The sequence below is a fragment of the Bufo bufo genome, chromosome 6, assembly GCF_905171765.1.
Source record: "Bufo bufo chromosome 6, aBufBuf1.1, whole genome shotgun sequence".
In the NCBI taxonomy this organism is placed as follows: Eukaryota; Metazoa; Chordata; class Amphibia; order Anura; family Bufonidae; genus Bufo; species Bufo bufo.
The window spans coordinates 275,109,703-275,128,074 of NC_053394.1; the positions used below are offsets into that span (position 1 = coordinate 275,109,703).

Genomic DNA, 18,372 nt, shown 5'->3' on the forward strand with positions numbered 1-18,372 from the left:
GTTTGGTGGTCGTGTAATAAAATACAAACTTATTGGCAAGAGATTTGTAAAATACTCTCCCAGGTCTGCAAAGTAAAAGTTCGAACGTCGCCTAAAATATGTCTTTTTGGTCTATTGGGAGGATTTGCCAGTTCAAAATCAAAAGAGGTACAAACTTTGTGTAAGACACTCCTAGCATCTGCCCGTCTTCTTGTGGCTGTATACTGGCGGAAAACAGACCCCCCATCACTACAACATTGGTTTCAGAAATGTGACCAGATCTATAGATTAGAGCAAATCGCACATTGGGACGCCAGAACACCAACGATTCTCGGATATCTGGGGACCATGGAAAAGGTTTAGAGGTTTTGCAGAATAAAGCCTAAAATTACTTTGAAAAAGGTATAATATTCTCTAGTGATAGTATACGAAGTGAGGGAAGGTGAAATATCATTGTCTACATTATCCTTTATCCTCCTCCCCTCAGACTTTCCCCACCTTTTGTAGTGGTTTCCAGAGTTCAAGTTTCTTCCAGATAACGCGATATGATGATTGTATCACTGTATTTATAACTATTGTACTAGTTATTGTATAAGCATGCCGATATGTATGTGATCTAGTCATTGTCAATTTGCTTTCGCCTATCGGTGTATATACCTATGAAAATAATAAAAACAATTTGAAGTAAAAAAATAAATCAATCATCAAAGTGCCACACTCTGTGTTCCTATATGTAATATTGCTATTAATGCTAATATTGCTCTTGGCGATTCCATATATAATTTTTTTTAACAATTTTAGAAAATTAAACCAGTTTTTATACAAAAATTGTCTCTTTTTACTGTACAGTGTTTTTGCCTTGTCTATACTTTATTCCTCAGGATATGAAAAAGGAAGAAGAGTAAATAGGTAACAAAAAATCAAAGGACCATGGGTTGGGACAAATTTTTTTCGAATTTTTTTTTCTATTCCCTCCAGCTCTGGGTACTGGGATGAGGAACATCTAGGGTGCTGCGAGATGCCAACCTCAACCATGACTACTGAGGGAGAAAATGAGTTAGTGGTGTTAAGGACTTTCATTCAAGAAATGAGGGAGTGCAGTAACCTATACAAAATGGATTGGAAGGGTGTTCCTAAACAGTCTCTGGCCCTTTTCCTCGGGGCTTCTTAGTGCTGAGAGATCAGCATTATTGGGAACCAATTCTGGGTCAGCCTTCAATTATGGGCCAATGAATTCCATTTCTGGTGTCCAATTCTTCCACCATGTAAAACCTACTTCCTCACCCCAATACACTAGAATCATTGACACAGTGACACTGTAGACACCAATCTGATCCAGTGGATTATTCACTTGGTATGGTATCTCTGAAAGTGGATCTTCCTTTTTCTTTAAAAAAAATAAAAATGCACTTATCTTATTCCACAACCTCCACCTCAGCCTCTGTTGTGATCAGTGCATTAGAGGGACCTATCTGTTTGGTTGTCAGAATTCAGCCGCCCATTTGATAACTTTTTTAGGGGATGGGTCTATGACAGCCGCTCTCAATGGGTACAGCTGTCCCTAGTTATCACTGAGGTCTCGAAATCTAAATGAATGGATCCAACAGGAATAAGAATAGGCCTGCCACCCCAGTCATATACATAGTCAAAGGGGTATATTTTCCGATCAAACAGTTCAGAAAACAGTGTCTGTAATTAATCATATCTGGCTTTTCAAAAAATCCAACTTTTTTACATAATTTTATGTTGCCATCTCCTCTGGGAAATTGTCACAGAGGACATCTACAGGAGTGTTACGTTTTCTGTGCCAAATCTTTTGGTAGTGCTTCTTCAGTGTATCTGTCTTTAGGTCTTGCCATGGACGTCTCCCTCATAAGAAGTACATAAACTTATGTCTTAATTCCTGGTTGTTAATATAGACATGTTATATCTGCCTGTTCCAGTTAGACTGTTGTGCTCCCGATAAGATATGTGCTTTTTGTCTCCCGGGTCTATATAATCACTGGCCAGTCCAAAGTCAATAAAGTGGATGACCTTCTTTCTTATTATTTCACAAAAATTACAGAGTGCTAAAAAAGGACCAAAATAAAAAAAAGAGTTTAATATAATCATAAGGTAGGGGTAGATTTCTATGTGACTTTATCATTCTTTCTTATTCCCTGGGCGACCAATTAAGAAATTCTTAACATCTCTGAAAAATTATGTTCTTAAAATGCACAAGGCTGTCATATAGGTCAATTAAGTCTTAAGCTTGGAACTAAACGTTCCAGTACAATGGCTTGAACTTTCTACATGGGTTACAGTAGGAAACCTGGGGAAGCCCATCAGCTACTTGCTTGTAAAACAGATATTCCAGATGAAGCTGATGAGCACAAGATTTAATTGGCTCTAGGTTAATTGCCACACATTCATTTGCCTAATTATAGTTTCCCAAAGTTTCCGCAGCCAGTCTTCTTTCCAACCCTAAAGTTGGGTCCCACCTAGGGTTGTCATGATGCCAAAATTTTGATTCGATTTCGATACCATAAAAAAAGTGATACTCAATACCTTTCGTAAAAATTTTAAAACCAAAAAATCTGCGTGCATTCTGCATTTTATGGAACGTCCGGCCTATAATAGAACAGTCCTATCCTATTTTTTGGTGGGGACAAGGTGACAAAAAAATGGCGAATGGCGTGTTTATTTTTTTTTTCTGCTACGGCATTCACTGCATAGGATATTTTTAAAAATATTTTAATATTTTTGACTTTTTCAGACATTGAGATAAGTAATATGTTTATTTTTCATTGTTCATATATTTTATACGTAAAATTCGGAAAGGGGGTGATTTAAACTTTTAATTTATTATTTTTTTTAAACTTTTTATTTAATAACTATTAGCCCCCTTAGGGGGCCTAGAATCGTTGTCCTGTTCACCCTAATCGAGATCTAATAGGGTGAATAGGATGTTACACTGTCCCTGTTGCCCGGGGCTTTGTGCACACAGCAGCAGGGAGCTTACCACAGCAGTCATGGACGCTTCAGTAGCGTCCTGGCTGCCATGGTAACCGATCGAAGCCCAAGGATTACACTGCTGGGGCTCCAATCAGAAGCTGCCACTGCCACCAATGAGGAGGAAGAGGGGAGGGGAAAATGTAGGCGGCTGCTGCCGGCTGTATCACACAGCTGGAACCTAGCCTCAATGACAGGGATCCCGCCAAACCGTGTCAATTAACCCATCAGGTGCGGGATTACCATGCCCCGTCATTGACGCCACCTACATTTGTATTAAGGGGTTAATTATATTTATTGGTGGCGCAGTGGCCGCAGGCCCTCCTCTCTTCCTTAGTGCCAACTTCATTGGTGGCCAGAGGCAGCCAAGTCACAGTGGGGAGGGAAGGACTGCCTTCTTCTGCACTGTTGAGGGTGGCGTGTGCCATGTTCTCTAACTGATATTAAGCTGCACAGTAGAGCAGCCTAGTATCGGAAAATAGCAAGTCCCGGTATCTGATCGATCAGAGTGTAAAAGTATTGATGCAACCCTAGTCCCACCATAAGAACTATGGTGCTATAGTCCATGTTAGCTATTCGTCCATATCCCAGCTGGTGCTGGAAGACTCCCAAACCACAGAGGCAGAAAAACAATGCTTTATTCCTTTATTGCTCTAGGTATACTGACTTTAATCCCTTCATTAACTAGGGATCCTGGAATTAACACCCCTACTGCATAGGCAACAGGGCATATAAACATTATCCCATTCATTGCCATGAACCACCAGGTGCCATGAGCCCTTAGCAATGCCCCTGCTGACATGTAATCTATTAGACCAGGGATGGCCAACCTGTGGCCCTCCAGCTGTTGTAAAACTACAATTCCCACCAGCCCTGCTGTAGGCCGATAGCTGTAGGCAGCCTGGGCATGCTGGGAGTTGTAGTTTTGCAACAGCTGGAGAGCCGCAGGTTGGCCATCCCTGTATTAGACAATAACTCTGGGAAGGCCTAATAGGAATACAACTAAATCAGGCCTGGAAGCCTCTGTTAGACAAGGAATAACTTCATGTTGCTAGAAAGCCCCTTTAAGGCGTTCACATTCATTTTTTACTTATTGCTACAGGGATAACTAAAAAGTTATGGCTACTGTTTTAATAGATTCATTGGCCCTGATTCATCATGCCCTCACTCCAGAATTCTGGCTTCAAAAAGTTACAAGATAGTGCTTTTGCATGTGCATTTTCCACCCAGTTTTGTGGTCAGCTACGTTAATGAGCTTGACTCCAGATTTATCATTGAGACTTTTTTAAAATGTCGCAAAAATGTAACAATCTCACACCAGTAGGAGGGTGGAGAAGTAAAACTGGAGTAGCTTCTCTTGAATTTAAGAATAAGACAAATATATCAAACAAAATGTGACATTCGATAAATGTGGAATTAAAACTGGTTACCACACCTCTGTACCCTTACTGCAGACTGCTAGCAATTAATTCATACCTTCTAGTAGAAAGAATACAGGAATGGCACAACACAGAGCCATAAGAATAGATGATCCAGAATTGTTATTACATGGGGAATGCAAGTAGTTGCTAAAAAGACATGTCAGGAGATGGGACAGGTCCTCTTTAACCCCTTAGGAACGCATAACGTACTGGTACGGCATGTTTTCCGAGTCCTTAAGGACCCATGACGTACCGGTACGTCATGTGTTGTTCCGATCACCGCCGCCCGGCGGGCGGTGATCGGAACACGTTGCCTGCTCAAATCATTGAGCAGGCACCACGGCTAAATGCGCGTTTGCCGCAAACCGCAGGTCAATTCTGACCTGCGGTTTGCGGCTTTTACCTGGTGCGGCGGTGGTGCCATCGGGTCCCCATGGGGCTGTGGGGGGGGACCCGATGGCATGGAAGGCAGCGGGATGCCTTCCTGAGGCATCTGCGCTGCCTTCCGGTGAAGAGCCTGTGAGATCCAGCCCCCTGGATCTCACAGGCCCCGGAAGCTGTATGAGTAATACACACAGTATTACTCATACAGCCAATGCATTCCAATACAGAAGTATTGGAATGCATTGTAAAGGAATATACTCCAAAAGTTCAAGTCCCAAAGTAGGACAAAAAATAAAGTGAAAAAAATTGGTAAAAAATAGGGGGGAAAAAAAGTATACATATTCAGTATCGCCGCGTCCGTATCGACTGGCTCTATAAACATATCACATGACCTAACCCCCTCAGATAAACACCGTAAAAAATAAAAACAGTGCTAAATAAACAATTTTTTTGTCACCTTACATCACAAAAAGTACAACAGCAAGCGATCAAAAATGCGTTTGCCCACCAAAATAGTACCAATCTAACAGTCACCTCATTCTACAAAAAATGAGCCCCTACCTGAGACCATCCCCCAAAAAAAAAAAAAAAAAAACATGGCTCAGAATATGGAGACACTAAAACATAATTTTTTGTTTGAAAAAAGCTGTTATTGTGTAAAACTAACAAAAAAAAAAGTATACATATTTGGTATCGCCGCATCCGAATCGACCGGCTCTATAAAAATATCACATGACCTAACCCCTCAGATGAACACCGTAAAAAATTTTAAATAAAAACTGTGCTAAATAAACCAAATAAACCTAAAAAATACAGTCGAGCAAAACCTGCCTTCCAAAAACCGTATGGCATTCCTTTCCTTCTGCGCCCTGCCGTGTGCCCGTACAGCGGTTTACGACCACATATGGGGTGTTTCTGTAAACTACAGAATCAGGGCCATAAATATTGGTTTGGCTGTTAACCCTTGCTTTGTAACTGGAAAAAAATTATTAAAATGGAAAATCTGCCAAAAAAGTGAAATTTGGAAATTGTATCTCTATTTTCCATTAATTCTTGTGGAACACCAAAAGGGTTAACAAAGTTAGTAAAATCAGTTTTGAATACCTTGAGGGGTGTAGTTTATAGAATAGGGTCATTTTTGGGTGGTTTCTATTATGTAAGCCTCGCAAAGTGACTTCAGACCTGAACTGGTCCCTAAAAATTTCAAGATTTGCTTCTAAACTTCTAAGCCTTGTAACATCCCCAAAAAATAAAATATCATTCCCAAAATGATCCAAACATGAAGTAGACATATGGGGAATGTAAAGTAATAACTATTTTTGGAGGTATTACTATGTATTATAGAAGTAGAGAAATTGAAACTTGGAAACTTGCAATTTTTTACTAATTATTGGTAAATTTGGTATTTTTTTATAAATAAAAATGAATTGTTTTTACTTCATTTTACCAGTGTCATGAAGTACAATATGTGACGAAAAAACAATCTCAGAAGGGCCTGTATAAGTAAAAGCGTTTTAAAGTTATCAGCACTTAAAGTGACACTGGTCAGATTTGCAAAAAATGGCCAAGTCCTTAAGGTGAAATAGGGCAGAGTCCTTAAGTGGTTAAAAACCACACTGTGACGGCGAATACATGAAGCAAAAAACATTTGCTGTTTAGGAATATGCACAAATCACAGTTTTTATTTCTTAGCTAAAAAAAATTATAATTACCCAAATACTGATGAATTTTCTGTCCAACTTATCAAAACATCTTGCTTTTAGGACGATTGCCAATGTTTTTATGCACCAAATGAACAGTTTACATGACATTATAAATATTGGCTACTGATGATTAGGAATGAGTCCTGGTTTAAATATATTTTTAGTGAAACTGCTCAGAATTAGATCTACGGAGCCTAAGATATTTCCTTGTATTGTAAGGGTATTTTTAAGTGACTGATTGGTTCTCCCCTTTAATTCTGTTTAATACTCTGTGTAATACTTTATAGGTTTTCCTTGTAATGAAGTGGGTTAGAGATAGTACCCATCCACCATTGTGCTGATAAGACACTGATGCACACTGGAGGAGGGGCTCACAGGTTTATACTCTGTCACCCACATTTTCTCAAAAGAGACTCCACCAGGCTCTCCATTCTAGGTAGGATGTCAGTATGATTGCCCTCTCTCTCTTGTACACCCTGGGGTGTCGGTCATGTGTTATAACGGGGTAGACAGCCATGGGTTATAGCATGATCGACGGAGTCTCCACCCCATTTATGCTAGTGATGTTTATTTACTTATTATTCTGTATGCGATTTCTTTATGTTATCGTATATTTAATCACTTCGTAAATAAATTTATTCATGTAGCCTGCCTAAGCTTATTCATTCTCAAATCTTTCAAATTCACTTTACGTTACGATTTCATGCTTTGTCCCAATAGGATTCATCCCTGTTCTGGCTGTAAATTAGTGGCTCTTGCAAAGAAAAATCTTTAGAATAAAGTCTATGAAAAACTTGAGCACAGATTTTCTGCAAACGATTATTCTGTATTATGTGTCACACGCAGTTTTATTGCAGATCTGCCACAGATATCACACTCTGTATATTGTAAAGGGTGAAATCCATAGACTGCAGATTTTTCCTCTGTGAAGAAGAGATTTAGTATTGTAATATACTGCAGATATGTCTCCTACAATTCTGGGAAATCTGCAGCACTTTCATTATATCATATCACTTATGCACCACTTCTAATCTTGGTGCATGATATATTTGAAAAAAAGATGCAGGAAAGGAGCATGACAAAACTACTAGCATGGGAAGTGCCAATTCCATAGAAGACTGGTGCTATTTTGCTAATGCTAAATATCGTAACCCCATGGATCATAGCAGGGCGCAGGCATGGACACTGGCAGTACAGGTTTATGGGGTATTTTATGCCTTATTAACATGCTGCAGAAAAGATCTAAGTGACATAATGAACACTAAGCAAATTGCAAAATCCACAGCATGCTGATGTTGGTGCATATTCCTTGCTGAAAAGCTGCTGGTTACCTAATCCTTCTGCAGGTCTGAATATCATAGCACTGTAATAATCTGCGTTTCAGCTGCAGATTACCATTAAAATCCAAGGTGGTTTTTGCCTACTGCAAATCCTGGCTGACTGAATCTACCCTAAGGCCTCTTTCACATGAACGATACGCATTGGCTCAGGATGCGTTCAGTGAAACTCACACCATTTTGCAAGCAATTTCAGTCAGTTTTGTCTGCGATTGTGTTTAGTTCAGTTTTTTTCTGCGCACCTGCAATGCGTTTTGATGTGTTTTTTCACACGCGTGAAAAATTATTTGAAGGTTCACAAACATCTCCTCTTAGCAACCACCAGTGAAAAACGCATTGCACCCAGACTGCAACCGGATGCAATACGTTTTTCACTGAAGCCCCGATCACTTCTATGGGGCCAGAGCTGCGTGAAAAACTTTTGAACTTTTTGAACATGCTGTGATTCTCACACAATGCAGAACAAAATGCTCATTGAAGTAAATGGGTCTAGATTCATTACGGGTGCTATGTGTACATTTCACGCATTGCACCCGTGTGGAGAACTCGCTCGTGTGAAAGGGGCCTAACAGTCATCAAGTAAGGAAGTAAAGCATGTCTGGTTTACCTATTGAGTTACGCCAAATCTATTATTTGGCACCAGATTTGGCTTAAATTGCAGCATTTTTCTTTCGGCAATCGATCTTCCATTTGTGACAGCAACCCTGTGTTTGGTTTTTGTAAAAAAAATAAGCTATAAGTTGCTTTGACATCAGCACGTTTTGTCTTTAACTCTGAGACAATTCTGTAGTTTTGTTTTATGTCCTCAAGGAAAAAAACTGGACACAGCAGCTGCTTCCATCATCAGGCACAACATGACAGGTGAAACCCGTAAGAGAAAGACAGACAGTGGGAAATATGACAATTATCTAAGCTTTCAGCACCACAGAACAGCTAACTGACCAGCAATTTATCAGCCTGTGTATGCTCACCACTCTGGCCGTGATCCAGCAAATGGACCAGCAGTGTCATTTGTTGCTGAAAGCCTAGGTCCAATACAATTTCTTCAGTTACCAGGCGGCTATGCATCTACAGAACATATCTGTCTACATTTACAACTGTTGGGCTCTCCGCTAGTTGACATTCACTTGGTATTAGATTCAAGGTCATTATGTGTTAAATGGGCTGTTGGCAAAAAAAAAAAAAAGTAGGCTATGTACACCTTTGGAGGCAATTTTTACTTCTGATTGCATAACTTTTGGCTACAAATCATTTTTTCAATTGGCCTATATTAAAAATATTGAGCCGTTCTGTCACAGAGGGTTAACTGTGTGATTGGTACTTTCACTTTCCCTCTGTGCCAGTCATCTAATAACACTCATCTCTAAACTACTAAAAAGGTAGCCACAATCATATCAGTAAGATGAGTATTAAGCATTTATAATGTCAAAGAGCAGAGATAAGGAGTCCGTCTGCTCACCAGATGACAGAAAAGACAAAAAGATCCACAGGCAGCTAGTGGAGTATGACAGCTCTGTACACAAAAAAGGATTCCACATTTTTAATAAAGACCAAATGAAAAAAAGATTTTTAGCTCAAAATAAGTAAAATACAATAAAATAAAATTGTCCCCAAAGGTGTACATAGGCTTTAACAGCAGGGAATTTGATAAAATAAAAATAACCAATATTCACTGTCATGGACTCACCTGGCATTGCTCCTATGGCAGGCACTGCCACCCCTTGGGGGCACTGCCAGCATCGATATGTTTCCGTGGCAGTAGGCCCACTGACACGGGAGATGCTTGGCCTATCAGGGAACAGACATCGGGCCAATAAAGCATGGCTCCGCTGTCACATGTTTCCTTCCAAAGGTAGATTTAAACCGGCAACTGCTGTACATAGTTATCGGTAATTTTAAAACATGACAGGAGGCTTCCTATTTTGCATTAACTCTCTTTACTAAACTCCACAGCAGTAAAGAAAAATGTAAAGAGTAACAAGTAAATCACTGCGCAGCATAGTATATAAGGATCATGCTGCCTGTACACTTCCTCTTTCTTTACTGCTCCATCGCAGACAGGTCAGACTTTTTGCTCCCCTGGAGCTATATTACTTATTGTACATTTATATCTTATTATTATCATTTACCTCGGATTCCTCAGGTCCCCCCCTAGCCTGGAGTGCCTCCTGGCTTCATCCTTTTCGCGCCGGCCCGCTTTCAAATCGCGGCCGGCCTCAAAATTTAGTCCCCGGCTTGCGGCCTACACTCGCGGCCGCCATTTTGGATTGCGGACATCGCGAGATTTCGCGGCCATCTTAATTTTACCTCATAACATCTCATTGGGGATTCAGTGTGGCTGTACTAATTTGCTGTTACCCCCACATTGCTGGTTTTCACCCCTTGGTGTCTGGCAACCCTGTGCCTATCTCAGACTACTATTCAGTTCTCTCTGTGCCTCATGTGGCTGGGTCAGTCAGGTCAGTGCTGCTGCCTGTTTATTATTGTGACCTGCATTTAAGGGTTCCAACCCTGTGCAACCGGGGTGAGCCCCCACTATTAATACGCTGCTTATTGGGAGACTAGCTGTTGCAGTTCTCTCTAACTGGGTGAGCCTCAGTTTATAAGGTCACTACTTTACCCTGCTGGGGTTTATACTGGGCTTTGTTCCCATACTATTAAAACTGACCCTATGCCTGTTCTCAAGACCTGGGTGCCCGTTTATTACTGTGCCTTTCAGTGACATACCAGCCTACCCTTATCATGGAGGATTCCCAGAATGTCCCTGTAGACTTCCAGGCCATGATTAACGCAGCTGTCGCTGCCTCTGTGGAGAAGGCACTCTCCAAGGCCCGAGATTCGGCTCCTGACGTACCTAAAACCCGCAGACGTCCACATCACGAGTCGGACTCCGACCGGTCCGACTATCAGACAGGGGATGAATCCCGCCCTACAAAACGCCATGACAAAAGGAGAGGACTATACACCCAAACCACCCAAGGCTAAGGCACCTGCCAAGCGTAAATCTGCCAAACTTCACACCCCGGCCCCGCGTCAGGAGTACTCTTCAGAAGAAGAGCAGGGCCCTACCCACTCCATGTCAATGCTAGATGAGTGGCAAGCTGACGCTTCAGAGTCGGATTACGACGCATGGGGCTCGGACGAGAAGTCTGTTTCCGCTTTCATGCAGGAGACCCTCCTGGGTGCGGCCCAGGCAAGAGGTATAGAAGACACTGCTGACGCAGAACCTCCTCTTGACTCAGACACCATTATGGACCCCTCAGGTCAGGCGATGTTCGATCCTCGCAACATACGACACCCCAGATCGGGTGACTGGTCGCCTCCAGAACACCTTTCCAGGTTCATGCACCTGTGGCTCCGCAAACCTCTGGAGAAAGAGGTCCGCAACCGACTCAGGTCTGAATGCCCACGCCCTTCCCTGCCGGATAAGGTCGCTCAGACCCCAGAATTTGACAAGGTTATGACGACCTTTATGATGCGCAGTGGCAGAGACCCTCGACGGAGGGTAGAGAAAGGCCTATAGGGCGCCCAAGATAACCTGCTGGATTCCGTAGGCCCCCTGGCTCGCATTATGTATCTGGCGGATGATGCCTACGCCAAAGCCGATTCCTTCTCCACCGAGGACTTCAGGGAGTGGGCACAACGTTGTTTTTGTTTCATCGGAAACGCCAATGTTACGCTCTCTTCGGAGAGATGAAAAGCAGCGTTATTCCGTATTAACGGTAAATTGGCAGACCTTGGCACAAAGGAGATTGGGCCCCAGGCACAAGGGAAACTTTTCGGTGAACCATTCCTCAAGGAACTAAAACAAACATGTCAACGTGTTCACCTCCCTTAACCACCTCAGCCCCCAGTGCTTAAACACCCTGAAAGACCAGGCCACTTTTTACACTTCTGACCTACACTACTTTCACCGTTTATTGCTCGGTCATGCAACTTACCACCCAAATGAATTTTACCTCCTTTTCTTCTCACTAATAGAGCTTTCATTTGGTGGTATTTCATTGCTGCTGACATTTTTACTTTTTTTGTTATTAATCGAAATTTAACGATTTTTTTGCAAAAAAATGACATTTTTCACTTTCAGTTGTAAAATTTTGCAAAAAAAACGACATCCATATAGAAATTTTGCTCTAAATTTATAGTTCTACATGTCTTTGATAAAAAAAAAATGTTTGGGTAAAAAAAAAATGGTTTGGGTAAAAGTTATAGCGTTTACAAACTATGGTACAAAAATGTGAATTTCCGCTTTTTGAAGCAGCTCTGACTTTCTGAGCACCTGTCATGTTTCCTGAGGTTCTACAATGCCCAGACAGTACAAACACCCCACAAATGACCCCATTTCTGAAAGTACACACCCTAAGGTATTCGCTGATGGGCATAGTGAGTTCATAGAACTTTTTATTTTTTGTCACAAGTTAGCGGAAAATGATGATTTTTTTTTTTTTTTTTTTTTTCCTTACAAAGTCTCATATTTCACTAACTTGTGACAAAAAATAAAAACTTCTTTTAACTCACTATGCCCATCAGCGAATACCTTGGGGTCTCTTCTTTCCAAAATGGGGTCACTTGTGGGGTAGTTATACTGCCCTGGCATTCTAGGGGCCCAAATGTGTGGTAAGGAGTTTGAAATCAAATTCTGTAAAAAATGACCTGTGAAATCCGAAAGGTGCTCTTTGGAATGTGGGCCCCTTTGCCCACCTAGGCTGCAAAAAAGTGTCACACATCTGGTATCTCCGTACTCAGGAGAAGGTGGGGAATGTGTTTTGGGGTGTCATTTTATATATACCCATGCTGGGTGAGAGAAATATCTTGGCAAAAGACAACTTTTCCCATTTTTTTATACAAAGTTGTCATTTGACCAAGATATTTATCTCACCCAGCATGGGTATATGTAAAAAGACACCCCAAAACACATTCCTCAACTTCTCCTGAGTACGGGGATACCAGATGTGTGACACTTTTTTGCAGCCTAGGTGGGCAAAGGGGCCCATATTCCAAAGAGCACCTTTCGGATTTCACTCCTCATTTTTTCCTGAATTTGATTTCAAACTCCTTACCACACATTTGGGCCCCTAGAATACCAGGGCAGTATAACTACCCCACAAGTGACCCCATTTTGGAAAGAAGACACCCCAAGGTATTCCGTGAGGGGCATGGCGAGTTCCTAGAATTTTTTATTTTTTGTCACAAGTTAGTGGAAAATGATGATTTTTTTTTTTTTTTTTTTTTTTTCATACAAAGTCTCATATTCCACAAACTTGTGACAAAAAATAAAAACTTCCATGAACTCACTATGCCCATCAGCGAATACCTTGGGGTCTCTTCTTTCCAAAATGGGGTCACTTGTGGGGTAGTTATACTGCCCTGGCATTCTAGGGGCCCAAATGTGTGGTAAGTAGGTAGATGACCTGTGAAATCCGAAAGGTGCTCTTTGGAATGTGGGCCCCTTTGCCCACCTAGGCTGCAAAAAAGTGTCACACATCTGGTATCTCTGTATTCAGGAGAAGTTGAGGAATGTGTTTTGGGGTGTCTTTTTACATATACCCATGCTGGGTGAGATAAATATCTTGGTCAAATGCGAACCTTTGTATAAAAAAAATGGGAAAAGTTGTCTTTGCCAAGATATTGTCTCTTACCCAGCATGGGTATATGTAAAATGACACCCCAAAACACATTCCCGCAACTTCTCCCTATTACGGAGATACCAGATGTGTGACACTTTTTTGTCAGCCGAGGTGGGCAAAGGGTCCCATATTCAAAAGAGGCACCCTTTCTGTAGTTCACCAGGTCATTTTTTACAGAATTTGATTTCAAACTCCTTACCACACATTTGGGCCCCTAGAATGCCCAGGGCAGTATAACTACCCCACAAGTGAGCCCCATTTTGGAAAAGAAGGGGGAGACCCCAAGGTATTCGCTGATGGGCAAAGTGAGTTCATGGAAGTTTTTTATTTGATTGGCACAAGTTAGTGGAATTGAGACTTTGTATGAAAAAAAAAAAAAAAAAAAAAATAAGCATTTTCCACTAACTTGTGACAAAAAATAAAAAATTCTAGGAACTCGCCATGCCCCTCACGGAATACCTTGGGGTGTCTTCTTTCCAAAATGGGGTCACTTGTGGGGTAGTTATACTGCCCTGGCATTTTCCAGGGGCCCTAATGGTGGGTAAGTAGGTAAATGACCTGTGAAATCCTAAAGGTGCTCTTTGGAATATGGGCCCCTTTGCCAACCTAGGCTGCAAAAAAGTGTCACACATGTGGTATCGCCGTATTCAGGAGAAGTTGGGGAATGTGTTTTGGGGTGTCATTTTACATATACCCATTGCTGGGTGAGAGAAATATCTTGGCAAAAGACAACTTTTCCCCATTTTTTTATACAAAGTTGGCATTTGACCAAGATATTTCTCTCACCCAGCATGGGTATATGTAAAATGACACCCCAAAACACATTCCCCAACTTCTCCTGAGTACGGCGATACCAGATGTGTGACACTTTTTGCAGCCTAGATGCGCAAAGGTGCCCAAATTCCTTTTAGAGGGCATTTTTAGACATTTGGATACCAGACTTCTTCTCACGCTTTGGGGCCCCTAGAATGCCAGTGGCAGTATAAATTACCCACATGTGACCCCATTTTGAAAGAAGACACCCCAAGGTATTCAATGAGGGGCATTGCGAGTTCAATAGAAATTTTTTTTTTTGGCACAAGTTAGCGGAAATTGATATTTTTAATTTTTTTTCTCACAAAGTCTCCCGTTCCGCTAACTTGGTGACAAAAATTTTCAATCTTTCATGGACTCAATATGCCCCTCACGGAATACCTGGGGGGTGTCTTCTTTCCGAAATGGGGTCACATGTGGGGTATTTATACTGCCCTGGCATTCTAGGGGCCCTAAAGCGTGAGGAAAAAGTCTGGAATATAAATGTCTAAAAAATTTTATCGCATTTGGATTCCGTGAGGGGTATGGTGAGTTCATGTGAGATTTTATTTTTTGACACAAGTTAGTGGAATATGAGACTTTGTAAGAAAAAAAAAAAAAAAATTCTGCTAACTTGGGCCAAAAAAATATCTGAATGAAGCCTTACACGGGCGTGATCAATGACAGGGGGGTGATCAGGGAGTCTATATGGGGTGATAACCACAGTCATTGATCACGCCCGTGTAAGGCTTCATTCAGACGTCCGATGCGGTTTTGCGGATCCGATCCATCTATCAGTGCATCCGTAAAAAATCATGCGGAAATCTGAATGGAGCTTACAGGGGGGTAATCAATGACAGGGGGGGTGATCAATGACAGGGGGGTGATCAGGGAGTCTATATGGGGTGATCACCACAGTCATTGATCATGCCCCTGTAAGGCTTCATTCAGACGTCCGGATGCGTTTTGCGGATCCGATCCATCTATCAGTGCATCCGTAAAAATCAAGCGGACATCTGAATGGAGCTTTACAGGGGGGGTAATCAATGACAGGGGGGTGATCAATGACAGGGGGGGGTGATCAGGGGTCTATATGGGGTGATCACCACAGTCATTGATCATGCCCCAGTAAGGCTTCATTCAGACGTCCGGATGCGTTTTGCGGATCGGATCCATCTATCAGTGCATCCGTAAAAATCATGCGGACATCTGAATGGAGCTTTACAGGGGGGTAATCAATGACAGGGGGGTGATCACCACAGTCATTGATCATGCCCCTGTAAGGCTTCATTCAGACGACCGGATGCGTTTTGCGGATCCGATCCATGTATCAGTGCATCCGTAAAAATCATGCGGACATCTGAATGGAGCTTTACAGGGGGGTGATCAGGGAGTCTATATGGGGTGATCACCACAGTCATTGATCATGCCCCTGTAAGGCTTCATTCAGACGTCCGGATGCGTTTTGCGGATCCGATCCATCTATCAGTGCATCCGTAAAAATCATGCGGACATCTGAATGGAGCTTTACAGGGGGGTAATCAATGACAGGGGGGTAATCAATGACAGGGGGGTGATCAGGGAGTCTATATGGGGTGATCACCACAGTCATTGATCATGCCCCTGTAAGGCTTCATTCAGACGTCCGGATGCGTTTGCGGATCCGATCCTTCTATCAGTGCATCCGGTAAAAATCATGCGGACATCTGAATGGAGCTTTACAGGGGGGTAATCAATGACAGGGGGGTGATCACCACAGTCATTGATCATGCCCCTGTAAGGCTTCATTCAGAACGACCGGATGCGTTTTGCGGATCCGATCCATGTATCAGTGCATCCCGTAAAAATCATGCGGACATCTGATATGGAGCTTTACAGGGGGGTAATCCAATGACAGGGGGGTAATCAATGACAGGGGGGTGATCAGGGAGTCTATATGGGTGTGATCACCACAGTCATTGATCATGCCCCTGTAAGGCTTCATTCAGACGTCCGGATGCGTTTTGCGGATCCGATCCATCTATCAGTGGATCCGTAAAAATTCATGCGGACGTCTGAATGGAGCTTTTACAGGGGGGTTGGATCAATGACAGGGGGGTAATCAATGACAGGGGGTGATCAGGGAGTCTATATGGGGTGATCAGGGGTGATTAGGGGTTGATCAGGGGCTAATAAGGGGTTAATAAGTGAAGGGGGGGGGTGTAGTGTAGTGTAGTGGTGGCTTGGTGCTACTTTACTGAGCTACCTGTGTCCTCTGGTGGTCGATCCAAACAAAGGGGACCACCAGAGGACCAGGTAGCAGGTATATTAGACGCTGTTAACAAAACAGCGTCTAATATACCTGTTAGGGGTTAAAAAAAACACAGTCTCCAGCCTCCAGCGAACGATCGCCGCTGGCAGGCTGGAGATCAACTCTCTTACCTTCCGTCCTGTGAGCGCGCGCGCCTGTGTGCGCGCGTTCACAGGAAATCTCGCGTCACGCGTTGATGACGGTAATATGCGTGACTGTGCGCAGCGCTGCCACCTCCGGAACGCGATCCTGCATTAGGCGGTCCGGAGGTGGTTAATAAGGCGCAATCCTCAATGCGCAGTGTCTTCAGGAGCAACCCTACCAGAGGGTTTTTTGGAAGGGCTGGCCGGCAACGGGGCCGTGCCGCCAGCCGATTTTGGCCTTCAGGCCCCCGTACTCAACCAACACCATTTTATCCGACAAGGGACTATCAGCAACGACCCTTTTCCAGAGGCTCGGATAGAGGCCGTGGAATCCGCGGACGTTCCCGCTTTACTGCAGGTAAGGACCCATATTCCTCCGTTGTTACCATGTACCCGCACTGCGGGCCGTATTTCCCTTTCTTTCCACAATTGGGCCGCCCTTTGCTCAGACGCATGGATTCTACAAACAGTGCAGGGATATATCATAGACCTAATGGGAACCCCCTTTCAGGTTTAGCCCCCTCGCCCCATCCACATGTCGTCTTTCGACCACAACCTCTTCAACGCGGAGCTACGCGAGCTTCGGGACAAAGGGGCTATTCAACCGGTCCACGAACAGGGAGGTTACTTCAGCAACATCTTCCTGGTTCGGAAGAAGTCGGGAGAATACCGCCCAGTTATCAATCTACGCTCTCAACGCGTACGTGGTCTACCGCCACTTCAAGATGGAGGGCATCCACCTCCTGCGGGACCTTCTTCGGAGCAACGACTGGTTCGCCAGGCTCGATCTAAAAGATGCATACCTGTCAGTCCCGGTGCACCCGGACTGTCGAACACTCCTACGTTTCCTCTGGCATGGACGCCCTTGGCAATTCACATGCCTCCCTTTCGGGCTCAGCTCAGCCCCATGGTGTTTCACCAAACTCCTAAAACCGGTGGTGGCCCACCTGAGGTCCAGGGGCATTCGATGCATCATCTATTTGGACGACCTCCTCCTGTTCTGCTCCGACGAACGCAGACTACGCCAACACACTCACCTGGCAGTATCCCTACTGGAATCTCTGGGCTTCGTGGTGAACCAACAGAAATCGGAGCTGACCCCTACCCAGACGATACAATTCCTCGGCTTCGAGATCGACTCGACGACGTGCACTCATAGGCTACCAACCTCAAAGATAGCAACCATTCGCAAGGAGATTCGCAGCGTTCTCCGGCTCGATTCCATCCCTCTACGCAACCTGGCCAGGATTGTGGGACTCCTCTCAGCTTCCATTCAAGCCATATTTCCGGGTCCTCTCCACTACAGGGCCATGCAACGACTCAAGGCGAAATACCTTCGCCACAGACCTACTTACGATCAACCCGTCCCGGTGACGACGGAGGTTCGTGAAGTGCTGTCATGGTGGCTGGACAGCATGCAAGCTTGGAACGGCAAGGCCATATTCGGAGACACTCCAGATTTCGTTTTAGAATCAGACGCCAGCTTGTGGGGATGGGGTGCCACCAACGGAACCATCTCCACGGGAGGAGCATGGACGACGCAGGAGCTCTCCATGCACATCAATTGCCTCAAACTCCTAGCAGGATCCTTCGCGATCCGCAGCCTGGCCCGGGAGAGCTCCAATTGTTGCATCCTCCTTCGCATGGACAACGTCTCCGCAGTCCAGTACATCAACCGCCTAGGAGGCGCTCGCTCACGCCTGCT

The 18,372-nt window shown here is 43.6% G+C and overlaps 1 protein-coding gene and 1 pseudogene across 4 annotated transcripts in view; both read right to left on the reverse strand.

The window, feature by feature from the left end:
- Positions 1 to 18,372, reverse strand: part of MICU1 (mitochondrial calcium uptake 1) — a 291,530-nt gene that overhangs the window by 225,568 nt on the left and 47,590 nt on the right. The window lies entirely within an intron of this gene.
- LOC121004224 lies at positions 1,395 to 10,598 on the reverse strand (annotated as a pseudogene).